This window comes from Aedes aegypti, chromosome 2, assembly GCF_002204515.2.
Source record: "Aedes aegypti strain LVP_AGWG chromosome 2, AaegL5.0 Primary Assembly, whole genome shotgun sequence".
NCBI lineage: Eukaryota > Metazoa > Arthropoda > Insecta > Diptera > Culicidae > Aedes > Aedes aegypti.
The window spans coordinates 301006584-301034434 of NC_035108.1; the positions used below are offsets into that span (position 1 = coordinate 301006584).

The 27851-nt window shown below is 37.8% G+C and overlaps 1 protein-coding gene across 3 annotated transcripts in view; it reads right to left on the minus strand.

Annotated features, from left to right (window-relative positions):
* LOC5567760 (TSC22 domain family protein 1) overlaps nucleotides 1–27851 on the minus strand; it is a 303514-nt gene that overhangs the window by 126714 nt on the left and 148949 nt on the right. For 2 of the 3 annotated variants that reach the window (XM_021845524.1, XM_021845522.1), the window contains exon 3: nucleotides 8444–8488. The exons of the other annotated variant lie outside the window; for it this stretch is intronic. The gene's annotated coding sequence lies outside the window, so the exon portion shown is untranslated. The remainder of the gene's footprint in view (nucleotides 1–8443; nucleotides 8489–27851) is intronic. 3 annotated transcript variants of the gene reach the window in all.

Consider the following 27851-nt stretch of genomic DNA (forward strand, 5'->3'; position numbering starts at 1 on the left):
TTGACCCGTTCGTAAACCATTTCGTGACATACAAACACCATTTCTTTTTTATTTATATATATAGATAGATAACCGTAAACATGTTCTACACTAGCTGAAACTCGTTTGGTTTAAAAAAATGCGGTGGAAAAGTTGAATGTAACTATTTAGACTTCTTAATTAACATTATTGTTAATATTTGATCACCTTTCAAAAAGTTTGCATGATTGACATTTTCCATGTTCACCTTCTCTTCCACCGTAAAGGTTCTTGGAAAAAACTTTAGATTTTTTGTTAATATTTCCACTTTTCGATATCTCACTGTGAAGAATGCTTTCAATTTGAATGGTAATAGCAATTCCTTGAAAGTAAATTGAAAACTCTTCGATATATTTCAAATATTTTTTTATTGATTAACAAACAGCAGTTTTGCAATCAAGCTTTTAAATAATGTCTTGACGAAATCTACGCAAAATTTCAAATAAAAATATTTCCTTTTAAATCCTAGATTTTCTTTGCTTTCTCTATGAATTTCCTGAAAAATGATATTTCTATAAATATCCAAAGAATCTAAACCATCCTATCATATCTCAGAAAATATAACAATTTTCCTTTACGATTACTATTATGAGGTTGGGCTTTGTTTAAGAATCATAATTTTGTAAAGGATTGCTATGGCTTTCGAGTTGTATTTCTGGCATAAGCTCTAAAATTCTTTCCAGTTATTCAGAGCGAAAAGTTTTAAAACTCTGCTTGAAAGCAAATGGTCCGACATGTAAAGGAGAATTTCTTTAGAAATTTGCATTTCACCAAAATTTACAAATTTTGTTTGAAATATCTAGTAGAAACTGTACATTTGTTCTTAGCTATATAAACTCTATTTTTCTTCGGAATTTGTCAATGCATCTTTCAGATATTATTCAAAAGTACTCAGAAAATTTTCATAAAAAAATAAAAGAATATTCATTTTTTCTTGCAGGAGATTTAGTCAATAATTTAATATGTTCTGATCTCAAGGAAATAATATAACCTTTTATGACACTTTTGACGATTTTCATAAAAATTCTCGTAGAAATCGCTCAGAATTATTTTTTTTCTGCTGAGCTTTGATTAAGGGGCGCTGAAATGGAGGTTCGCCAAGGGCGCCATGAAGTCACGCTACGGCTCTGTCCGTTCCACAGCGTTCCACTCCACTTTACTTCGATCCATGAGCTAAATGACGTTTGAACCATTTTTAATCTGAACGATGTGCAAATTAGCGGAGTACAAATTAAAAAGTGTTCAGATTAAATGTGGTCATACCAACGGGTATACCCGGCATAAGTGCAGCTGATCAGGTTACCGGGTGGTCAATCAAGCTCGAGCTCAACATTATGACTGATCTTCAAACAAATTTTTAAGCCGACAATATTTTTCTAATGCAGCTGTTATTTAATCTTTTCCAATTGTACACATTCTGATCTTAAACAAATTTATACGGTTTAAATATTTGTCATATACAGGCGTATCCCATATATCTTCAAATGAACTATTCAAGTCGTGAAAGATTATAACAAAAATCCAATAATTTTATTTATCTAGCACAATATGATTCACTAAACCAAAATTTCGAAGTAAATACACATCAATATATACAGCATCCAAAAAACTACTTCTACACTATAAAGAACCACCAGTCCGGGTTAATAGCCCTCCCCCCTCAACAACCACAAGCAACTGCCTTCCAGATTTCACAAGCCACCGCTAGGATCAGCGAGACAGAGTTCAGCAGCATAACACGCAGGTTAGATCAAACCATTTATAACAAACGTGCACGTTTAGGGCCTTAGGTTGAAAGCTAGGAGAATAAACTTGGAGCAACATTTATATTTCTCCCTCGTAGTGTATATCAACCATACAGTGAAAGAATTTTAGTTTCTATCAGGTTTCGGTATAGTTTGGTACGGTATTTTGAACACGCCCTTTCGCAGTACGATTCGTCGTACTGGCGCTTAAGCGAAAGGGTTTCCAAAAGGGTAGTTCGTTGAAGAACTTGCCGGTTTTGCGGAAATAGTTTGAAAATATTTGGCTGTAAAAATAGCTATGGCTTAGCGTATTTACCCTCTACTTTCCACCATTTCCGCCTCTGCAGTCTACCAACCGTTACATTTTGCATATCTTTTCTCTAGAGGTAAATTGCAGGATAGTTAGAACCTCTTTAATGGATTTACAAATAAAACATATCTCAAGAAGTTCCATCAGAATCTTCACAAGAAATTATCTTTAAAATCTATTCTTCTTTGATTTCTGGTTGTCTAGAATTCTGTCTGGAAGCCTCTAGAAATTCCGCACTCGTATCTCACAAAAATTCAAACCAAGAATATGGACTCTGACAATAATAGGTAAAATTATTTCTGGAGAAGTGCTTAAGGAAGATTTATGCATATCTTAATAGATCCTTTTCCTCTTCCCAGTTATTTTGCTATATGTTTACCGCTATGCTAATTTCAGAAGCAAAAGTTTCCCTGGGGTTTTTCAACAAATTTCCTCTGAAGATTCGAAGACAAGAGACATTTCAAAAACAATTTCCTTTACAATTCTTGAAAAATCCAGGGATTTAAAGAAAAATTTCTAGAAAAAAAACAGAAGAATATTTGTAGCATGTGATGTATTTTGGAAACATTTCTTAAGAACTGTGGATGAACTTCGTGTAAGAATTTGTAATTAATGGTTTGGGAAAACTATTTAAAGATATTCACAGAACAATTCCTAGTAGAACTATCAACGAAATAGTATCAGATTAAGGTGAAGATGGATCGAAGCCAAACCTCAAATTTCCAAGAGCACGAATCTGGAGAACCAAACATCCGTTTAAGCTGAAAACTTAATCGATTGGTCACTAGCTGGTGGTTTCAGCTCAAACGGGTGTGCGGTTTTCTGATAGCAGAATCCAAATCGATGACCATGGAAAAGCTGTGGTCCCTACAACTATAAAGGTAAATAAAGATATTAATGGACATAGGCAATCGCCCAACCTTCATGGTTTCTAATAGAGAAGAAGTGTTAGACATAACGCTCTGCTCGAATAGAATCAGTCACGAGTTGACGAATTGGCATGTATCAGATGAGGAATCATTATCTGATCATCGCTACATCTTCTTTGAACATTCAAATGTAGCTGCGCAGACTTTGCGTTTAGGAATCCCCGGTCAACAAACTGGGAACTCTATATTGAATTGGTTGCGACCAAATTTCATGGATATTCTCCGTCCATTGAAAATCCAAGTGATCTGGATGATGCCGTTGATACTACAACATCCTACATTATAGAAGCTTTTGAAGAAGCATGTCCTCTGCGGTCTGTAAAGACTACAAGAGGGACCCCATGGTGGAATTCCGATCTGACTAGACTCAGGAAACAATGTAGAAGGAGTTGGAACAGACGCCGTTCAGCTGGATCAGAGTCGTTCAAGTCGGCTCGCAAGGCTTACAAGAAGGCTCTTCGTTCTGCTGAACGATCCGGCTGGAAAAACCTTTGTACAAATGTTTCCAGTTTGAGTAAAGTCAGTCGGCTGAACAAAATCCTTGCAAAATCTAAGGATTTCCAAGTGAACGAAATTCGCTTACCTAATGGTAACTTTACTTCTTCCGATGAAGAAGTTTTAGAATGTTTATTCAATACACACTTCCCCGGATGTGTGGACATAGCATCTACGGATGAACCAAATGTCTTTTCATGTAGTTACGAGTCTCTGGCCTCGGCTCGCAGTATCGTAACTACTGAATCGATTCAATGGGCACTTAATAGTTTTGCTCCTTTCAAATCTCCAGGAGCGGATGGGATTTATCCTGTTCTGCTCCAAAAGGGATTTGAGTTTATCAAACATGTTTTGAAAAAGCTACTTGTAAGCAGTTTTGCTACCGGGTATATTCCCAGATCATGGCATGATATTACTGTAAAGTTTATCCCGAAAGGAGGACGTGCGTCGTATGAAGAAGCGAAGAGTTTTAGACCAATCAGTCTGACCTCTTTTCTTCTGAAATGTCTGGAACGCATTATCGATCATCACATCCGTGATGTTTATTTGGCAAACATGCCTCTTCATGTGAATCAACATGCTTACCAATCTGGAAAGTCCACTGTGGCTCTTTTACACAAAGTTGTATACGATATCGGGAAAGCATTCGCTCAGAAGCAATCCTGCTTGGGTGTTTTCTTGGATATTGAGGGTGCCTTTGATAACGTGTCTTTCGATGCCATATTGGAAGCCGCACGAAACCATGGGCTACCTACAATGATTACCAATTGGATTCATCAAATGCTCAAAAACCGACATCTCTTCTCGACATTGCGTCAAGCAGCGATTCGAAAATTGAGTGTTTGCGGGTGCCCCCAAGGGGGAGTCTTGTCACCACTTTTGTGGAATCTCGTAGCAGATACGCTATTGAGGCAACTCAATAATAGCGGCTTTCCAACATATGGATTTGCCGACGACTATCTAGCTCTGATAGTTGGTATGTGCATAAGCACCCTATTCGACCTGATGCAACGTGCTCTTCAGGTAGTCGAGAGTTGGTGTCGCCAATATGGCCTTTCGGTTAACCCGAATAAAACATCTATTGTTCTGTTTACGGAAAGACGAAGCCGCGATGGAATTCGACCTTTACGTCTTTTTGGCACTGAGATTAATGTGACTGATCAAGTAAAGTATGTCGGAGTCATTCTAGATTCCAAACTTTCATGGACACCTCACATTGATTTCAGAGTCAAAAAAGCTTGCATGGCCTTCGGTCAATGCCGGCGAACCTTTGGTAAAACTTGGGGCCTCAAACCCAAATATATCAGATGGATTTACACAACAGTTGTTCGACCAATATTGGCATATGGATGTCTTGTGTGGTGGCAAAAGGGCGAAGTGAGAACAATCCAATCAAAATTGGGCCATCTCCAAAGGATGTGCTTGATGGCGATGTCTGGTGCGTTCTCTACAACTCCTACAGCAGCGCTCGAGGCCCTTTTCGACGTTGCGCCGCTACACATATATCTTAAACAAGAAGCACTTTCTTGCTCTTACCGTTTATGGGTACTGGATCTACTGGAGAAAAATCCAGTGAATCGTAGATCTACACACACTTCGTTGTTTCCACTTTTGGTGAATTGGGACAAAATTGTCCTTGCTCCAAGTGATCTCACAATTGCTTGTCACTTTCCTTACAGGACATTTACCACACAATTCCCTTCACGGGAAGAATGGACGTCTGGCTATTTGGAAAGAAGTATATCGAACAATGTAGTATGTTACACTGATGGCTCCCTTCTTGAAGGTAGAGCTGGTGCAGGAGTATATTCACGTGAGCTAAGGCTGAATCAGTTTTACTCACTTGGTAGAAACTGCACCGTTTTTCAGGCGGAAATATTTGCCCTTATGTGTGGAGTGCAATCAGCACTTCAACAGCGCGTAATGGGTAACGTCATATACTTCTGTTCAGATAGTCAAGCTGCTATAAAAGCTCTCGCTTCGGCCAACTCAAGGTCGAAGCTTGTTATCGCATGTCGAACTCAAATTGAGGAACTGAATTCAGTCAACTCTGTAAACCTTGTATGGGTACCTGGCCATTCTTCCATCGCTGGAAATGAATTGGCTGATGAGCTAGCTCGCGATAGAGCATCGCATGACTTCATTGGTCCTGAGCCGGCTATTCCAATTTCGAAGTGCTGGGTGAAGCTTAAGATAAACTCTTGGGCGGCAACTCAGCACAAGCAATATTGGAATAGTTTGGAGTCGTGTCGTCAAACAAAATTGTACATTACTGAGCCATCTCCAAGGGTGGCGAAGTATTTAACAAATCTGTCAAAGCAGAATTGCAGTCTCTTGGTCAGAGCGTTGACAGGCCACTGCCGACTCAACTATCACATGGCAAATATTCAGCGTGCTGACTCATTTGTGTGTGATAGTTGTGACTCCGATTATGGAACTTCGTATCACCTGATATGTAACTGTCCAGTTTTTGCGCAAATGCGATTCCAATTACTTGGTAAACACTTATTAAGTGAAACTGAATTCAGAAGCCTGAATCTTCAGAATGTTCAGAATGTTATTCTTAACCCGCTGTGGTAATGAGCTATAGGCTCTCTTTACGCTCATGCATTTTGCAGTGCCCTTTTTAGGGCGCTGTTCGAACCCATTGTGGTATGGAGCTACATGCTCTCATTTCGCTTATGCGATCTTCCCTCTTCAAGGGACCCCACTCCTATTTCCTCCCATCTTACCCTTCCCTTTCCTCTCCCATCGGGTAGATGATGAAATAGGCTCAAATATGGCGATGGCACAAATCTCCCAACTGGTGGGGAACGTGCCTTTGGAGCCGGCCTTCTGATACCTGATACACATTCTGATCTTAACAAAAATTTATACGGTTTAAATATTTGTCATATACAGGCGTATCCCATATATCTTCAAATGAACTATTCAAGTCGTGAAAGATTATAACAAAAATCCAATAATTTTATTTATCTAGCACAATATGATTCACTAAACCAAAATTTCGAAGTAAATACACATCAAGTTATACAGCATCCAAAAAACTACTTCTACACTATAAAGAACCACCAGTCCGGGTTAATAGGCGGTTAGGGGGAAACCGCACTCGTTGCATCCCGTTACAATAAAGTTGAGCCATCATTGAGTGCTTCATCAGCAAAGGGAAACCCTACACGGCCAGAGCAAAGTTCCAACTTTCATTGGGAAACAATGAAACAAAAAATCAAATACCAACATTCAATGAAGTCAGCATCCTAAACCACAGACCACCGCTGATGCACTACTAGTAAAAGACTGGGGTGAGGTTTTTTGGTCGCGGGAAAAAGTTTTTCATGAGCGTTCACATTTTATGGCTTTGTACATTGCTGCTGCCGCCAACAACAGCCGGTGACTTGGCGATGGGATTTTCTAGCATCAGCGTAAATTTTGATTCATGCGAATATTGAGTGAATAAACAAACTAAACTGACAATGGAAATTGTACAAAGTTGATACCTAGAGTTTTTTTTTACAGACAAGCATTGAGTTTTTCAGCCTTTTTTATTTATGGTGTTAGTTTGAAAAATAGTTTGAAGATCACAAGATTGTTCTTAAGATAAAGTTTTGATTTTCTGTTAATGAGTGGAAACAGACATTTTATATATTTGTTACATTTGGCTTGAATGCCCTCGATATGATTTTTTTTAAATTATTTTTTATGTAGCATGAGCCCTAGAAACTTATCTTCATCTGACCAATTCATTGGAACCCATCTCATCGTGACAACATGTCTACTTGAAGGTTTCAAATAAAGAGCTTTTGGTTTATGATGGAATATTAAAAGTTGAGTTTTGGAAGTATAAGAGCATATTTCCCAATTGGTTTTTAGGGTTGTAGGGCTTGTTCTATTTCCAGATCCGTTATTGAAAATTGACCATGTTCTTATAAAATAGCTGCGCGTTTATAGCTGCGTATATTTTGAGTTCTCATCTAGTCAAGTAATAATTCCAGCAGTTTTGAGAAATCTCACAGAATGTTATTTTTCTTGGAATATCAATTAATATCAATCAAGCAACGCGATTCATTCAGATACGCCGAAAACATTTAATGTTTTCCCGGTACTGTCATTTCACAATCATTTGCCTCGCAAAAACCTTTCCATTCCGTAAGCCATTAAGCATATTACACCCACACGATCACCCACAACAGAATCAACCTGCATTGCGAATCCACACCAAACAATTTTCCGGAATAAATGCCCGTTCGTGGTTCCATGTGTTTATTTTTCCAGGATTAAAGAGCCTTCGCCAGAAGTAACCGCGACCAAGATTCGGGGTACAAACCAAGTCAAACTCAGATTAAACTGAAAATAATATTTCCAAGAGCAGATTCCTGAATGACTATGCTTTCTGTTGAATTTTTCCGACTTTTTTGGATTCGTAAAACCGCACCGGAAGGCTTCTCATTGTGGCTCCGGTTTTCCCATTACCAGTCAGTTCGACCGGAAAGTTGGATAAAAATGTTCCACGGAATTGGGCTCGGTGAAGTTTCTTTCTTCTTTCGAGTTGGCACTAAATACAGATTACAAATGTTGAGGATATGTCTCTATTGAGCAAAGAATCCTCGGAGCTTGGCCTTCCCGGAAAAGCTCTACAGTAAATGCAGTTCTGGGTAATAAAAAATCGTTTTTATTTTATTTCATCTCTTTTTCTTTATTTCTCCAAGAATGTCTGTGGATTTAATGTGAGTGCACCAAGCCATTGATTTCAGTGAGAAGTTTTGAAATACTTTAACAAGCTTCCGGATCAATGGATATCTGCTTTTTAATGCTATGTTTCAAACGATAGCATAGTTCTTATCCAATTCAATGAACTCGAATTTTGACATTTTACAAGAAAAAGAAAATTCAATGGAACCACATTCATGACGATATACTTAAATGATGCTGGGATTTTGAATACTTACTAGTTTTTTGAACTAACAGAATGACTGCGTTCATCTATGCAAGATCTGAAATTGAATAGAAAAAAAGTAATTATTCACGTGTGCAACAAATTATATAAGGTACCGTGGGGTAAAGTGGGTTAATGCGGTAAGTGGAAATAATTGGTATTTTTTACTGAATATGTGAATTAACGTTTCAAATTCATGCGAAAACCTTTGAAGCCATTCAGAACATTGCGATAGGTAAGAGATTCCTGAGATTCTTCAGCCATTATTGCATAATAGAGCGAAAGATTGTTGACCTATCAACTATCACTCCGTAACAAGTTGACGACGTGCAATCTTGTTTTAATATTTTCAGTGGAAAAAAGATGCGGAAAACAATTTTCTGTACCACTTCTAAGTTGATAACATTGTGACAAACAACACCTGAACACTTCAAGAGAAATAAAAAAAAGGAAGACAGGAAGTTTGAACCTAGGGGCGGGACAGCTTTTGCTTTTGAGTAACCTCTCGAGCTGATTTCAGAGCAACTCTGAGTAACTCTTGTTACTCGATTTCACGTCTGCATAGCAACCAGTGTGAAATCTTGTTATTATGTGAAAACCGATTTCGCCACTAACGTGCGTTTGCGAAGACATGCCATTTTTCTTCTTGATTTACATACGGAAGGTTGGCCATAGAACCGTGGAATATTTTGTAAAACTGTACTTTTCCTTGAAATTTTTAGACTCCGAGTTGCTAGTCTACAGATAGCAGATACAAATGCGATGGGTTCGTTTTGCATTGAACAGCAAGGCTGGAATTAAGGGAGAGAAACATGTATAAATTCGTTTCCCAAAATGTTCTATTCCCGAAGAGCTGAGTTAAGGTTGAATAGGGATCCCGGGATTTCCAGGATTTATTTGTCTAGAACACGGAATGAAGCCGTGCGTGGCATCCATAATTACTGATTATTATTATGGTTGTTATTTTTAATCAGTTTTTCACTGCAGTATAGAAAAACGATTGTTATGAACGTTTTCCGAACCAATCGGCATTGCAAGCTAGTCCGTTATCCCATTTGCTTCTTCCAACAGACAAAAAGGCATTGAGAGCCGACTTTCTTGCAAATAAAACCCTTCCAGTTCGCAACCCCATTTCCCAGATGTTTTAAAATAAATTTACAAAAGTTTTATACATTGTTTTATTATCACAACAAATTAATGATTGCTTCAACACATGAATGATTCATTTGAATGGTCCTTTCCTCCAGAATTGACGGAATATTACTGCAAAACGGTACTCATATTGGCTGCAGCAAATGAAATTCCAGTACTAGAGATGTTATTGAAGTGTTGTTATATTGGCTTTATAAATTTGAGTGAAGAAACACTTCCACTGACACACTTAAATTTGGAACATCGCCGATCTTCACTTTTGTTGGACAGAAACACAAAATTTGTTCAATTTATTATAGCTAGCTGAAAATTAAGTTTGACATACGAAATGTGCAAACTAGATTACGTTAGAATTCCAAATCCAAGTAATCGTGAATAGTTCTGAGCAAAATGCGAGTAACTCAAACTTGCTCTGTGTTCAAAGTGTTGCTCTGAGCAAAGCTGTCCCACCCCTTGGTTTGAACATTGATGATAAATTCATCTCCCAATAATAATTCAAACAAATGTATTAAGCGCAGCAGTGTATAGGGGAAACACGCTCATGCTAAGGTAGAAAGTTATTTTAGCTGTGAACAACATTATTATATGATTTTTTTCTAACCATGATCTGATAGACAAACATGTTTTCCATCAAATACAGCAAAGATTCGCTCGTTGAGGCGCCGATGGTTGGATGTTCGATGGATGAAAAAAAAAATCCAACTAAAGAGCATTCGAATGTCAAATAGACTTTGACGTCTGAGAGCAGTGACATAGGCCTTTTCAAAAGAAGTCAGCTGATCTTGAAGCAATTTGACAGTTCTTCTGAGTGATTCCAAGCAACAGCACCAAAATTTGGTAAATTTTTTAATTCATTTTTTTCTATTGAGCTGAAACTTTGCACAGTTTTCCAGTTCCATCTAAATCGTCATTTTCCGATATCAAATCTTCAAGTTGAGTCACGACTAACTTTTCAAAAGGGTGTATGTGAAAATGGTTCAAAAATATTCAAAAAGCTGCACAGCAAAAACGGTTCGTTCGATTGTTAGACAACTAAGGAAACAAAGTTAGACAACTAAATAAAGATTCAAAAAAAATACACACAGTAAAAAAATTTTTTTTTTTGCATTAAAAAACATAATTTTTGACACCAAAACTCAAATATCTCAAAACCCTATCGGAATACCAACGTAATTTTTTGAGGGAAAACGGTCCATTATATTAGCTATCTACCATAAAAATTTGGTGATGGTAAACCAATAAACAAAAAAGTTATGACATTACAAACATGTCACAATTTTCACATTTAGTAGAAAAAAAAAATTTTTTTTTCGGTGTAAATTATTACGGGAACCGCAGTTTGTTGCTGATTTTATTGTTAAGGGCCTTGCGTGAATAAAACAAGTCGTTTTCATGTATTCATTAGTATAATGTATATTATATGTATAAATATTATGTATATGTATAAATATTATATGTATATGTATATATGTATAAATTAAAATGAATTAACAGATTACACGAAAATAAATTTTTTTTTACCAGTATATTTTTTTTAGAGTATGATCGATGAGGTTCTAAATGTTATATATAGGGTATCCGTCCTATTATGGAGGACTTAAGCACGGTGTTGAAATTAAAATCGTATTGCAGTGTCCAAAATCTAAATATTATAGAATTTTGCAATGTTAAGTGTTAAAACTATCCTTTATCTGGAGTATAGTGAAGTAAAAAAGTAATATTTGGAATCATACATACATTTTTATCTTTTTTTTTTTTTATAAATCTGAAGCTCTTCCTCAGTCTTATTATTGGGGTATTTTGTCCAAATATTGCGGTAGTGCCGTCCTATTATTGCGGTATACCAAAAATCATAAATTTTATTACATTCAATATACATTCAATACCACACAATGTTCGAGCATTGAAATTATGCTGCCTCCATGTTAATGACACTGCACGGTACTGTCAGTTTGCGTGACTTTGGACATATCTATGAGGAAAACTAATGCATTACTTTATGTCACGATTCTAAAACAAATCAACAGAATCGAATGATTTTCTGTCGGTTTCGTCTCTTCTTTCGTCGTAGGTGGACAATGTTAAAGTGAATAGACAAGGTTCTTCCATCTGAGACCACTAGTCGCTATATAAGAAATGAATTTGTTGACCTAAGTATAACCTATGATTTTGATGTTTTTAAAAAAATTTTCCACTAGCAACACAAGTTCAAAGGATTGCTACCTTGCGATCATCTTATATCTCTGTTTTGCAACGTATTTTTGGCATGTGTTTCGATTATCAGTCAGTTTACGTGATTTTTTGGTAAAACATTGTGTTTATTTGCAAAATATTTGTAAATAAGAGGAATCACAGTGTAAAAATAAACATAAACCTTTTGTTTGACTAAATAAATGTATGAATAACTCAAATTTATGGCCCCAATTATATCCTAATAATATAATTAATGTTTCCAGCAATTACATTTAAAATTACTATTGAAATATCCAATTTTTGAATGAAATTTGCAGATACCGCAATAATAGGCAAAAAGCTACTTTCATTGTCCTATTATTGCGGTATATGCTTTTTCTCAAAAATATAGAACTTTTATTCAAAATTCAATATCTATCATGTAACTACATCCATACTGAACTGATATACGCGCTACATATAATTGTTTTGGTTCTAAACTTAAAAATTCAAGCTTATGAAAACCCGCCCGTAGGTAAAGAGGCTGGTTAAAAATACAGGCTTTGCTTGATGCATCATTTGAAACTGTTCTTCCAACGATCAAAATCGTTTAATTTTTGAAGCATTCATCTGGTACAGCATGGGAATACTCTAAATTTTCATCATCATCAATAATATCCATAGAAAATAGAGTTTTCGATTAATAACGAGGGTTTTATTCTTATACCGCAATAATAGGGAATACCGCAATAATGGGCAAATTACCCTAAACTTTAAAAGTTTTGGATTTGGGTATGCGTTATGAGATCATGAAAACATTTTATTAAAACTTATTTATTTATTTATTGTTATTCAATTATTTTACAATATCGAACACTTTTGCATCATTATCAGTACAGTTCGAGTATAGTTTTGCTTTAATTTTATTTTCTGACAATGGAATGAAACAGTGAAATTTTTGGGTTCCTTGGATCGTTTTCGCGTTATTATATTGCTCGCTGAGCTCTGATGCCGTTAATTCGTACTCTTCAGTAGTAGTAAAACAAAATGATAATTTTGTTAAATCTTCTTCTTTTCTGCGATTCGCCCAATCAAATAGTTCTTTTGCAGTTTTAATTGGATGCTCACGTTCTTTGGCTAAACTTGCTCTTGTGGCCATGCGCTTTATGGTTCCTCCAATAGCATCACAAGGACCTTTGCCATGTGACGTAGCAAAGAAATGCCATTCTGCATCAATTCCGTACTTTGATTTAAATTGACATAGGCTCGAAAAATTCTTACGGTTTTTGTACTGCGATGCTGCTCCATCAGACATGAAATATATCTTTCTGATTTCTTTATCCTTATCAACGCGTAAAAAGTTAATCATTTTGGCAATGAACAAATTTACAGATATTGAGTCGTGTCTTAAATCTTCGGAAATTACAATAAAACTAAAATGTACAATTTGCGTACTTCCATTGAAATAAATAACGAATGGATGAATTGTAGCTTGTTGTACGTTCCAGTGATGGGTCTGCACTTCATCTTGCAATACAAAGCTATAGTTTTCAGAAAAATCACAAATGACTAAAAATTCACCATCTTGTAATGTATTTTTCGTATTTTTTAAAAAGCGGGATTGCTCTGTTTTAATAAAGTCGTGAGGAATTAAACTTTCTAATTTCAAGCAAAAAAATGACACAAACTCATCTACAGGTTTTACAATAGTTTCTAGGTCACACCTATCCGTGGTCACCCATTGCTCAAATGATAACTGATCAATATAATTTTCTTCAAACTCAGCGAATAAAGTATTTTCCAATGATGAAGAATCTGGACAATCCGAACAAGATCGTAGATAGCAATTTGATGTTGTATTTTCACACAAAAGACTACCAGTTAACATTTTAATATCCTTTGATAAATTGATTCTTTTCAAACTATGTAAGATTAGGTTAATATTTTCGTGTGTTGTGCACACACAAACATTATGTGTTCCTGAATTGGATAGAAGCTTGCATTGCCTTGGACGAAGGCTTGCAAATGAGGAAAAACCTACCTTAATATTTTCGTTAATTTTCTTGAAGCGTGTATACGCTTCTTTCAAAGTAGTCATCATTAATCGTTTTTGGATTGCTTGACGCTTTCCATCTTTTTTTTACAGATACATAATCTTTTTGGCCAGGCATAGCTCTACTTACTTCATCGTCTTCAAAATATTGAATTATTTTTTCTTTTGTCTCATCTGTTAATGAAGTACTCGACCTAGCATTTTTGGTTGCAAGACAGTTTCTATTGGTTTTGAACTCATCAATGGCGTCTTGAATAGACCACGAGCTTGGCAGCATCGACAAAATCAATAATTTTTCTTTCCTTGTCGTGGCTAGATTCGAGAACCTTTCCTTCATATTCATAATTACCTCATCGTAGTCTGTATTTTCCACATCCTCAGGTCCTAATTTGAAGAGGTTTCTTTGTACAGCTTCGTTGATTTCACGGTATTTTTTCTCGGGATAATTGACGTAACCCATCTTCGTCCATTTAATCGGAGTCACTTTTATTCCAGGTATCCCTTCGTTGAAGCGTTCGATGTTGACCTTCTGGATGCACTCATCTTCTGATTGATTTGTTGAAACAGATGTCGCTGATGGTACCGTGGCAAGACTATCTGCACTTGGTACTTCTGGTAACTCCTCAGTTGTTGTCGGTGCATCTAGTAATTCCTCAGTTGTTGTTGTTTTCGAACTTCCTGCAACCTGATCCACCGATGATGTACAGATTGCCCGTTTGTCAACATTTAAACGGCAGGACGTACAAATGCGTAAATTTGTATTCAATGTAGACATTGGAGCATAACCATCCGCTTTCAGTTTATCTATGTGTGGTAGCTAGAGTTGTTGTATAAAAATATGAGCGTGCATGTTTGATTTGAGCGTGCATGCTATGAGTATGTTTGTTTTACTTAATCGTGTATGTTTCATTTAAGCGTGAGGTGGAGTGTAAGACAGAAATCGGATACTACACTATGGTGCTTTCGGTGAGATTTCGTAGCTCTTTCGAATACTTTTTTCTGCAAACGGCCTGCAACAGTTGAGAAAGCGACTACTCATGTTGCTCGTTAGATTTTAATTAACAAAATCACTTATAAGTTTTTACTGACTAGTTTGGTGTCGTTTGCTTGACTGAAGAAAAATTTTACAATTAAATCTTTTATAACCATAGTGGTAGTATATTTTTAGCTTTTTCGTGAGTATTTTCATGGTATGTACCTATCATGTTTTTGATGTTGTTGAAGTTACTCGCTTTCTCCCAAATATGATTAACAAAGTCTATTCTCTACCCAGGTGTAATCAGATTTTAACTTTGTGGAGAAAACCAGCGCCGAGAAAACCGACCTGCTTTACGTATACTAGATCACCTGGGTGTAGACCCGCCTTGTTCTCTACGAGGTAAACTTTTTGCAGGTAAACAAGTCGTATACCTGTATAGAAAACTTTTTATGTAGCTTTTGTCTTCAATATTAGATTTCTTATAGGTTTCTTTTATCAAAAGGTTTCAACACTATTGAGAGAATTTTTCTTCAGTTACGTACAATAAAAAATATGACACTATCAAGACTTTAGATCACAACACTGGATCGCGTCTAACTTTCTAATAGATGCTATAATAGTTATGAATAATTAAATAAAATATCATGAAAACAACTTGTTAACCTCATGTGGTACCCTTAACAAAAAATTCAGCAACAAACTGCGGTCCTAAAAAAAATTAACAATGAAAAAAAAATTTTTTTTCACTAAGTGTCAAATTTGTGAAATATTTGAAATGTCATAACTTTTTTGTTTATTGGCTTACCATCACCAAATTTTTATAGTAGATAGCTAATATAATGGACCGTTTTCCGTTGGTATTCCGATAGGGTTTTGAGATATTTGAGTTTTTGTGACAAAAATGATGTTTTTTAAAGCAAAAAAAAAATTTTTTTTACTGTGTGTATTTTTTTTGGAATCTTTATTTAGTTGTCTAACTTTGTTTCTTTAGTTGGCTAACAATTGAACGAACCGTTTTTGCTGTGCAGCTTTTTGAATATTTTTGAACCATTTTCACATACACCCTTTTGAAAAGTTAGTCGTGACTCAACTTGAAGATTTGATATCGGAAAATGACGATTTAGATGGAACTGAAAAACTGTGCAAAGTTTCAGATATTTTTGAAATGGTCGATCAGAATCGACTTGCATGCCTCCGTGGAATCCCTCTTCTATTGAGATGACAGCCTCGTGTATAAGCTTTTCAAGTGACAGGTCCGTGTTTGCATTTGCTTACTTCAGTGGAGGACCGGTGCATTCACGGGCCTGTTATTTTAAATGAAGATCTGTCAAAGTGCTTTGGGATCAGCTGATTTTAAACGTCTCGTGAAAACACCTATGCAACGGTCCTCCATCAATGTAAACAAATGCCTACGCCGACCTGTCACATGGAAAGGTCTATTGAAGTCTCCATATATAGAAAAAAAAATCATAAAGGGAGCTGGATCATTTTCTTGGCACTTTGGCAGTGGTTTTTTTTAAAGCTACAGAGCTCATATTTGGCCACAATATGCATCGTATTGAGGTTGGTAAATGGCTGGGCATGGCGTACCATTGGTACCTCGCGTACCTGAAGGAATAAAATAGACCCCTCTGTGCGGTCCTTAGCCTCTTGCCCAGCAACTCCTACCTCCTCGCGGTACTGGCCGGGGTACGAGTAACCTCAGGGAAGATCGGGTAACCAACCCCCGGTGGGAACTTTGGTCGTATGCTGACAGGGAAGGGGGGGTTTGCTTTTGCTTCTGCAAACCTGGAGCGTCTGTACTCCATGTTAGGAGCGGCTCACAACAGCGTCTGTTCCCCATGTCAGGGGCGGCTGATCATCGTCCGAGTGCCAGAGAAGGACTCTAAGCTAAAATGCGCACTATGGCCCTCCGAACATTTAGGGGGAATGGTCCTCCGGAAATCTAGGGGGTTGGTGTCAGGCCCAGCAAGCCAACCGTAAAAACACATCAGCACAGGAACGTCAACGAGAGAATACGGACCGGAACAATCGGCAAAGACCACAGCGACGAAAATGGACTAGCGATTGGAAACTCGGTACGTGGAACTGCAAATCTCTCAACTTCATCGGAAGCACACGCATACTCTCCGATGTACTGAAGATCCGCGGTTTCGACATCGTAGCGCTGCAGGAGGTGTGCTGGACAGGTTCGATGGTGCGAACGTTTAGAGGTAATCATACCATCTACCAGAGCTGCGGCAACACACGTGAGCTGGGAACAGCTTTTATAGTGATGGGTGATATGCAAAGGCGCGTGATCGGGTGGTGGCCGATCAATGAACGAATGTGCAAGTTAAGAATCAAAGGCCGATTCTTTAACTTCAGCATAATCAACGTGCATAGCCCACACTCCGAAAGCACTGATGATGACAAGGACGCATTTTACGCGCAGCTCGAACGCGAGTACGACCGCTGCCCAAGCCACGACGTCAAGATCATCATAGGAGATTTAAACGCTCAGGTTGGCCAGGAGGAGGAGCTCAGACCGACGATTGGAAAGTTCAGCGCCCACCGGCTGACGAACGAGAACGGCCTACGACTGATAGATTTTGCCGCCTCCAAGAACATTCGCAGCACCTACTTCCAGCACAGCCTCCCGTATCGATTCACCTGGAGATCACCACTGCAGACGGCATCACAAATCGACCACGTTTTGATCGATGGACGGCACTTCTCCGATATTACCGACGTCAGAACCTATCGTGGCGCTAACATCGACTCTGATCACTATCTAGTGATGGTGAAACTGCGCCAAAAACTATCCGTTATCAACAATGTACGGTATCGACGCCCGCCTCGGTATAACCTAGCGCGACTGGCTCAACCGAACGTCGCTGCCGCATACGCGCAGCATCTCGAGGAAGCGTTGCCGGAAGAGGGCGAGCTTGACGAAGCCCCTCTTGAAGACTGCTGGAGCAACATAAAAGCAGCCATCAACAACGCAGACGAGAGCATCGTCGGGTACGTGGAAAGGAGGACATGTAACGATTGGTTCGACGAAGAATGCAGGCAGGTTTTGGAGGAGAAGGATGCAGCGCGGGCTGCAATGCTGCAGCAAGGAACGCGACAAAACGTGAAGCGATATAAAAGAAAACAAAAGCAGCAAACCCGCCTATTCCGGGACAAAAAGCGCCGCCTGGAAGAAGCGGAATGTGAAGAAATGGAACAGCTGCATCGTTCACAAGAAACGCGAAAGTTCTACGAGAAGCTTAACGCATCCCGAAAAGGCTTCGTGCCGCGAGCCGAAATGTGTAGGGATAAGGACGGAAGCATCTTGACGGACGGACGTGAGGTGATTGAAAGGTGGAATCAGCACTACAATGAACACCTGAATGGCACGGAGAACACAGGCGCCGAGGGTCACGACAGCGGAGGAAGTAACTACGTCAGCACGGCGGATGAAGGAAACCAACCTGCCCCCACATTGAGGGAAGTTAAGGATGCCATCAACCAGCTCAAGAATAACAAGGCCGCTGGTAAAGATGGTATTGGAGCTGAACTCATAAAAATGGGCCCGGAGAGGTTAGCCACCTGTCTGCACCGACTGATTGTCAGAATCTGGGAAACGGAACAGCTGCCGGAGGAGTGGAAGCAAGGGGTTATATGCCCCATCTACAAGAAGGGCGACAAACTGGAATGTGAAAACTATCGTGCGATCACTATCCTGAATGCCGCCTACAAAGTGCTATCCCAGATTATCTTCCGTCGTCTATCACCAATAACAAATGAGTTTGTGGGAAGTTATCAAGCTGGTTTCATCAACGGCCGCTCGACAACGGACCAAATCTTCACTGTACGGCAAATCCTCCAGAAATGCCGTGAATACCAAGTCCCAACGCATCACCTGTTCATCGATTTCAAAGCGGCTTATGATAGCATCGACCGCGAAGAGCTATGTAAAATCATGGACGAGTACAGCTTTCCCGGGAAGCTCACAAGACTAATAAGAGCAACAATGGACGGTGTGCAGAATAGCGTGAAGATTTCGGGCGAACATTCCAGTTCGTTCGAATCCCGCCGGGGACTTCGACAGGGTGATGGACTTTCGTGCCTGCTGTTCAACATCGCGCTAGAAGGTGTCATGCGGAGAGCCGGGTTCAATAACCGAGGTACGATTTTCACAAGATCCAGCCAATTTGTTTGCTTCGCGGATGATATGGATATTGTCGGCAGAACATTTGGAACGGTGGCAGACCTGTACACCCGCCTGAAACGTGAAGCGACAAAAGTCGGCCTGGTGGTGAATGCGTCAAAAACAAAGTACATGCTGATAGGCGGAACCGAGCGCGACAGAGCCCGCCTAGGAAGCAGTGTTACGATAGACGGGGATATTTTTGAGGTGGTTGATGAGTTCGTCTACCTCGGATCCTTGTTAACGGCTGACAACAACGTTAGTCGTGAAATACGGAGACGCATCATCAGTGGAAGTCGCGCCTACTATGGGCTCCAGAAGAAGCTGCGGTCGAGAAAGATTCACCCCCGCACTAAATGTACCATGTACAAAACGCTTATAAGACCGGTGGTCCTCTATGGACATGAAGCATGGACCATGCTGGAAGAGGACTTGCAAGCACTTGGAGTGTTCGAACGAAGGGTGCTTAGGACGATCTTTGGCGGAGTGCAGGAGAACGGTGTGTGGCGGCGGAGAATGAACCACGAGCTCGCTAGGCTCTACGGCGAACCAAGTATCCAGAAGGTTGCGAAAGCCGGAAGGGTGCGCTGGGCAGGACATGTTGCAAGACTACCGGACAACAATCCTGCAAAGATGGTGTTCGCGTCGAATCCGGTTGGCACAAGAAGGCGGGGAGCACAGCGAGCGAGGTGGCTTGATCAGGTGCAACAAGATCTGGAGAACGTGGGCCAAAATCGAAGTTGGAGAGACACAGCCATGGACCGAGTAAATTGGCGTAAATTGGCGTAACATCGTTAACGAGGTTTTATCAAATCATTGATGTAACACCAACTAAATAAATAATAATGCATCGTATTGAAGCGCTTCTCACTGCAAAGTTCAAACCAATTTGGTCGAGAAATCCCCATGCCACAGTGAATCATGTAAGTGTCCAAGTGGTTATGCAACCTATATGTACGTTTCGTGAAGATTCGCTATCCAGATGCGAGACTATTCTCCTCTACAAAGGTACGATGCTGCCATCTGGAAAAAAGTTTACTCTATGCGTGAAGCACCGAAAATTTTACCTGGTAAGGTATGGGAAGTGAAATTTCAAATGATTTCATAAAATAAACTACAGTAGTCAATTCAAATCCGTTCAGTATGTGTTGAAACACTTTTGTTGGGCTACATTTTTTTTGATTTGTTCCTTAATGATTCTATAGCTTATTAAAAGTCTAGCCCCGTACACTTAAAAAAAATAGTTAAATTGTGTTGTGATTTTTTAAATGCTTTCAAATGCTTCTAAAGTTGACTTCCTATGCTTTGCCATGTAATATAATCGGAGCTTCACACATATGGTCAACTGTGTCAGTTACCTTCGTAATTGCTAATAGAGAATTTTCACCAGCTATCAGTCGTTCCAACTAATGGGTAAGATCGGCAACCAACGAATCCCCGCTATAGTAGAAACCATTCATTTTAATTTCTCTGGTTTAAATAAATCATTTTTCAAAAAATACGTGCTTTACTGCATTTTATTTTTATGCAGGGTATTGTTCTTCTTGTTGACGAATAAATTTTCGTGCAAATTTAATATTATTTTTGTCTCCACTCATCGGGACAAACATTTTGCGTAAATAGATCATTGAAAATTTGCAAAAGTGTTTTTTTTGCAATTTTTGGTAGACTACTAACAACAATCATCTTTTTCGCAAAACTTCACATCAATTTGTCCATTTAATCCAATAGGGTAATGACTGTTTATTTTGTTCTCAAACTCTAACAATTGGCGCCAGTGGCAAAAATTACAGACAACAACCTTTCAAACATTCAGTTTCTCTTACCGGCCGCCGAGCGGCGACACTGATGTTTGTATTCCACTCACTGATCGCGCTACGCTGGATTCTCAAATTTCTCAAAATTTCAACACAGGCGCAGAATGGTAGCCGGAGAACTGTCAAAACGTATGAAAAATAGAGAAAATCGTAAATTGCTTGCAATTAGGAAACTGGATCAAAAAAGTAGTGATTAGAAATCAAGTCTAAAGTGAATGCATAACTTTTTGTGTTTAATTCATTTTCCGTGGTGCTTTCTTTGCTTCAGGATTTCGTTTTTACTACCATTGAAAAAGAGCCATCTATTGCCTTTTCAGTTTTGAATATCGCCCTATTGCAAAGTATATGTAATGTTAAGCTTTTCGGTATTTGTTAACCTTCCACTCGGCTGGTTAGCCGTAAACCACGATTCATAATTAAAAACAAGTATTTATCGAGCAACGGACTCATGTTCCGTAACCGGTCGTTTGAGAACATTGCGACCCATTGGAAGCCCACACAATAAAAACCTCAGCCAGCACAGTTGCTGGCTAGTGTAGTGTTCTATTTTAATACCTAAAAAATAATGCGCTCTCGGGCTAGGCATTGGATATGAATAGAAAGCGTTGTGTTTGGATGGACATCTAATTCTTCCGAAAGAGGTGCACTTTGCGAAAAAGGACCACGTGATTATTGAGCTGAAATCGAATTCAGGTTAACTTCTGCGTTCATGAGTCCTCTCATGGCGTAGTGGTTAACGCGCCCCAACTAGAGATCAGGGAGTCGTGAGTTCGATTCTCACTGAGAAGGCGTGAATCTTTTTCGCAAAACTTCACATCAATTTGTTCATTGAATCCAATTGCAAACTATATGTAATGTTTAGCTTTTCGGTAGTTGTTAATCATTTTGATTTTATCTAATCCCGGAGAGGTATTGTTTAAATATGACAAAGCCATATTCAATTCCTCCATACTAAACGGTATACTTAAGTTTCCAAAAGTTTCATTTCGGTTATCAGCAAAGTTCCTTATATCCATTACCCTTACATTGACTACACTCATTTTTTCACTACAAAAAACGAAAACCCTAATTTTCACAACTGTTTATTTTCAATAAATATAAATCGAATGCGATGACTTGTGAAAACTTTTATATAAAAAAACATGTTATCACTTTGCATTTTGATTTACGTTTGTCTGTAAGCCGACATGAAACAAATTTTTCTTAGTACAACAAACCGTGGAGTGTTCAAAAACTTGGATTTCTCGTTATTTTAATCAGCAAAACAATATTTTAGGTGTAATAAAAACAAAATTCCATTCCTGCTATTAACAGTTTACGTGCAAACTTGGCCTCCACAATAAATTTTATGTCGAAAATTTGCATGTCAAAGCAATGAATTTCGATAGACAGGCAAACAGTTTAATAAATTGTACAACTTTAAGATACATCTAATATAGTTTTGTTCTAGTACATATCATGCATTCCCAGCAGTTCAGTAGCGTAAGGTGGGGTAAAAAGGCAATCGTTTCTTTTGGAAAATTTCAGCTAAATTCAAAACAAATGTTATAAAATTAAATACATTTAATGTCAATGTGTTTCGAATACTATTCAAGTAAAAAACTTTCACTCCAGAAACTAATGAAATCGATTGAGGTTTGGAAAAGATATGGCTATTTGTATGGCTATCGTTTTTTAGCGAATGAAGAGAAATGAAAATAAAACATTATAAGATTTTTTATATAAGGTCAATTAACCCTCTAATACCCAAATTTTTGTTTTCGTTCTAAATATAATTTTTCGTTATCTAAAATCATTCTAAACACGGTTTGGGCAATGATTTATTTTTCTTTGCAAATTCATGAATTTTGGTTTTTGATTTTTATTATTTTTATTTTTGAACATCCCTATCCTTTTTAATTTTTTCTTGAAGCCTCTTCTGGTTACTAATTTTTGACAATAATAAAAATTTGAGTATTTACTATAGTTTTGAAAATATGAATTTTTTAATTTTTTTCTAGAACATTTTTTATTTTCCGTGTAACTAACGGAAAAACAGATTTGAAATCATTTCAATACCATCAGGCTCTTCTTCTGTGATAGGTTGATCGTAGAAAAATATAAAAAGTACGATTTTTTATAATACACGCTAAATTAATCCCAGGCATTTGTAGGTTATATAAGAAAACAATTTTTCAAACAATTTTCAATAATACAAAAAAGTTTCAAAAATCATAAAAAACTTTTCTTATATGCGTGTTATGAGTCAAGGTTTAAGCCAAAAATAAAATCATTTTATTATTCGAGCTACGAAAAAATACACAAAATTCCAAAGTGTACCCCGTCTAAAGGCGGGGTTGGGTATTAGAGGGTTAAAACTCTTGCCTTTCGATGACACAATTATTTTTGATTTTACCACAAGTTTGTTCAGCAATATTGTGGTCAATATGTTTAATTCTTTTCATCTGTTATTGTTTTACTGAAAATTTTGAATATTCCACTAAGGTCGAACTTTAGCCCCATCTTACTATGCATTCCTGAATGGAGCCGGTTCGGATTGTTTCGACGGATCACCAATGCAACATTTGTGCCGTGTCAACATATTTCATTCACAACCCGCGACAACAACCGACTGCGGACGGTTGTAATAAGAAACCGAGACAAGGCTTCGTTTTTCAACTAGTCATCCGCATGTAACCGTTAGCGTACGACATGTTCACATACGTGATATCATTTGGTGGGCATCAAAACAAGCGTAATGAACTCATTTAGTCATATTCGGTTTCGGTCTCTACAGTGGTTCTCAGTTGTTGGCTCATTTTAGGTGCTTGTGCGTGCTAGGTTATTGCTGTGGGTATACATAATTTCAATTTCGCTTATTCATGAACGATTAATCCTCTAAATGTACCTTAAACAACAACAACTCGTTCTATAAATGGTTAAATGAAATTTCGGCCTAACAACCCTTTCGGCCTGCTCCCACAACAACTAGTTTGTCATTTGGAACCAAAGTTTTTGAATCTTTGAATTACTATTTGCATTTTCAATGGACTAGACAGCATATTGATTCGTTTACGATATTTTATTATTGAAGATACTACTCAATACTGTTCGTGGAACAGTGTAATCATATTAAATATATACTATAGTCCTACTTATATTGCTTCTTCTAGAAATCTTTCGATTGTTGACTTGAATTAGACCGACTTTATTCTGATTTCTAGCTAATTGATAACTCATGCGGAGTTTGATTCTGATCCTGCGTTGGGTGGCTTTAAATCTATATTCCACGATTAGTCAATGTTTAGAATGTTTACATGTTAGGAGCACTTACAGGCTAGTGAATTGACTTTCTTCAATCGTTTTTTGTTAGTTTCGATTTGTCATGATAAAATCGATAGGTATTTTAAAAATATCCTTCTGTTCTTGTCCCTTTTGGAAATGATTTTTTATATGAATTAAGAGCATTCAAGAGGATTCGCTAGCTTTCATATATCAGTGGACATTTTGAAAACAATTTTTTGGCCACGAGAATTAAATTTCTGCCATATGGGACAGTAAAGGGGAGTTTCTTAATTGACTTTGAGAAACTCTGCACATGTCGTGCCCAGCATCAACTGTAACCCATCATCGCTGTCCGTGCTGCATCTCGCGTACTAAGCGATACTTGTGATACATCTCCTTTTTTTCTCATTCTGCCGCTTCTCTGGTTGAAGTATCTTTGAACCTACTATTTTTCTAATCCACCCATATGTCATTCGAGTTCCAAGCAACGAATGAGCGTCGCAATCACGGTGCTGTCTCTTTGATGTTTGATGCTTCGGATCACGTACATTCCCACACACTGACTGTGCTCCTCTTATTCGAGGATTTTGCCGATTCCCGCCTGACACAATTGTACACGTTTGACTGAATCTCCAATCAGATGGTTTCGCACTATGGAGTATTTAGGCAATCTAGCTAGCCAAAAGTATTTCGAGACAGTTTTCGCATTTATTTTCAGTCATGGATTCTAGCCCATTACACCGAATGCCATTACCCCGAATTCTAAATCCCCGAACAACCCATAACCCCGAATGTACCACTACCCTTTGAATATATTTAAACAGTGGTCGTTTGTCAATTACCTCACCCCAGCTAAGGAAAATTGTTATCAATTGTGTTCATAATAAATCCCCAGAGTTGGCTTTCTGTGAGTAAAGCTTTGGAATATTTCAATTAAAAAACAACAGTTGATTTTTCGGGAACACTGCAGCAGCGCTTAGGAAAGTCTCTCTAACAAAGACTTTGATTAGTGCGGATTTTTTTTCGGGCAATTTGGGCCGTTGTCTTGCACGCTTTTAGTTCATATCTGATAATTTGATCTTATTATTTGATAAATATAACAAAATTTGGAATTTTTTAGAAAAAGTGTGTTAAGGGTGTACGCTTGCATCGGATCATTTCAACGTATTCGCTGCACTTGTTCCTTGAACCACAAGGAATAAGTGCACTAAAAACACTAGGGGTATTCACTTAAAGTAGCGTAAACTGAGATATTGGAGATGAAACATTTCAAATGAAATATTCCTTTTCTGGCTCCAGACGATAAAAAATAAGACGTATATAATCTAGTTACCCTACCAAATATCAGGATTGTCAAAAGTTTGTTTATTTAAATTACGAACTTTTATTCGCAGCGTTTCAGCCGATAGTCAACCAAACTTAGTAGAAGACCGTTCAACTTTTCTTTACGGTACCCAGAGTTCTTGCCGGATTGTCACCGAAGTTCAACGAATTTTACCTACTGATGCCACAAGAATTCCATATTCTACTTTTTATCGCCAAAATAGCTACGACAGCTTCTGAGTAACTCCCTTTCCAAGTGAACCCAAATGAAAATTCTTATTTGCTTCAGAACCGAAAACAATGCGGTCTTGAACCCTCAAATATTCAAATGCAGAACGTCTCTACCTACTAGAACCAAATTCGTTGGCAACTAGTTGGAGTCAATGCGCGTTGCGTTCAGTTTGGTCAAGACTCAGACATAAGAATATTTCGACTTCTAGCATAACTTGTGATCTCGCCCTGAAGGCCATTGGTCGCCGAGTGTGCGGCTGCTTGTTTCTAAGCAAATTAATGGACCAGGCTGAAAACTACCACCACTTAGAGATAGTGGAGGATCTTCTCTTCATTGCTACATTGTTAAATAACGTGGAAATCCATCCGTATGCTCAATAACAACAAGATACACACTTGGTTGCGGGCGGGATCACAAATTGTGCGAAACTTAGACATAGCTTTCTGTCACAAAATGGTAACTTTCGATTCTCACTGGGACCAGTATTTGTTGTTCGTCCATGCTCACATTCTAACGTAATTTTTTCCCAGAAATTTTCTAAAAAACCCTCAAATCTATGGAAAATTCTACTCGCATCAACGTTTTCCAGTTGTTTTTCATGCTTTGTCATACTGGGTTCCAAAATTTGTTATTTATTAGTAAATAACGTACCTATTTCATGATAGTTGCTATGATGACAAACGCATTCTTGGATCGCTTGACTGTTGAATCTCAACAACTTGAAATATTTCTTCAGCTGCTTACGGAATTTTTTGAAACATTTGAAATAACCAGTTTATCACCATGTACGCAGGTATTTACGCCGTTAAGTGAATACCCCTACTATCATGATTCGACGTAACCCTGAGCTGCTATCACACTTTGAGGGAGCTTACTTTTTTGGGACGGTCCAACTTGGAGTGAAATCGACAATATTTATCACTGGCAACGAAAGGGCGCTGCTTGAAATTGCACAATTTTCCCATCCAAGACATTCAGCATTCATGGTACGGAGGACCGGAGCTTTTATACGGTATTGACAGTAAATATACTTAAGCAATTACCAACATAAATCTAGAAAATCTAGCCGTATTTACATTTTAAAAGCGCCCTTTTCCACTTTAATACTGCATTAATGAGACATATAATACAGTATGACTTTATATATATTTATATGACTTTATATTGGGTAACTTCTTGATACTGATAGTCAGTGTTTGATAACTTCTATTACCTATATTAATTTACGTTAGCACCGCATTCAATTAAAGACTGTTAGCCATATTACTAAATGTTACGGTTAAAGAGCACACAAAACACTCAATAGACCAATGGAGAGTGCTCCGTTTGACAGAAAATTTCTTCCAACTAGTATACATTTTCCTATTGAAAGCGTGCCGTTCTGTCAGTTCTGTCTTCTAAACGGTAAAAGATACCATTTTGGCGTCTATAGACGAAACCCAAGTAACTCAACTTGTTTTATAAATGTATTAAATACATGTTCCATACATATCGGTATGTTTTGTGGTGAACACGGATAACCCAATTGCGTACACTTATATTACCGAAAAAGCGCAAAAAAAATGGCGGCTTAAAAAACATCTAGCATGTCTTAAAAGATGTTTCCCAATACATCATTAGAACATATAAGGATGTGTTAAAAATGTTGTACATAACATCACCAACACTAACTTGTTATATTATAGCTAAGAAGATATATTGATTTATAAATTATATCTATTTTTATTTTGACAGCGTTAGTTCAAAATAAAAACGAAATAATGGAAATGTTTTTTTTTTATCACAAATTGCTCATGAACAGAATATTTAAATAATTATCGATTATTAATTGCCCTTTTTTGATTTCCAATAGTATACTCAAAGTATGCAAGCTGCTTTAGATTTATTGTGAAAAACTCAATTTTATGCATCGTTAATTCATGCGCCTTACATGAGATGTAAGAATATAACATCATAAAAATGTGTGCGCCGTCATTTAATTTGCCAACGGATCAGTTCCCAATTTCAGGAATGCAGTAGGCGTCTTCTTTACGAAGCCAACAGTGCCGACGAAAATGTTCGGATTTTTATTGCTAAATATGCTAAACATATCATCAAAGACAACTTAGTAAATAATATCCACGTTTATGTCAACCGAACTACTCTAAATAACACACTACTTGTAGATAATCACAATGTGTATAGCGCGTTCACGCTTTGAATTAATATTTGAATAGAAAGGATTTTAAAAGCTGTTTACACTTTGTTGTGGATCT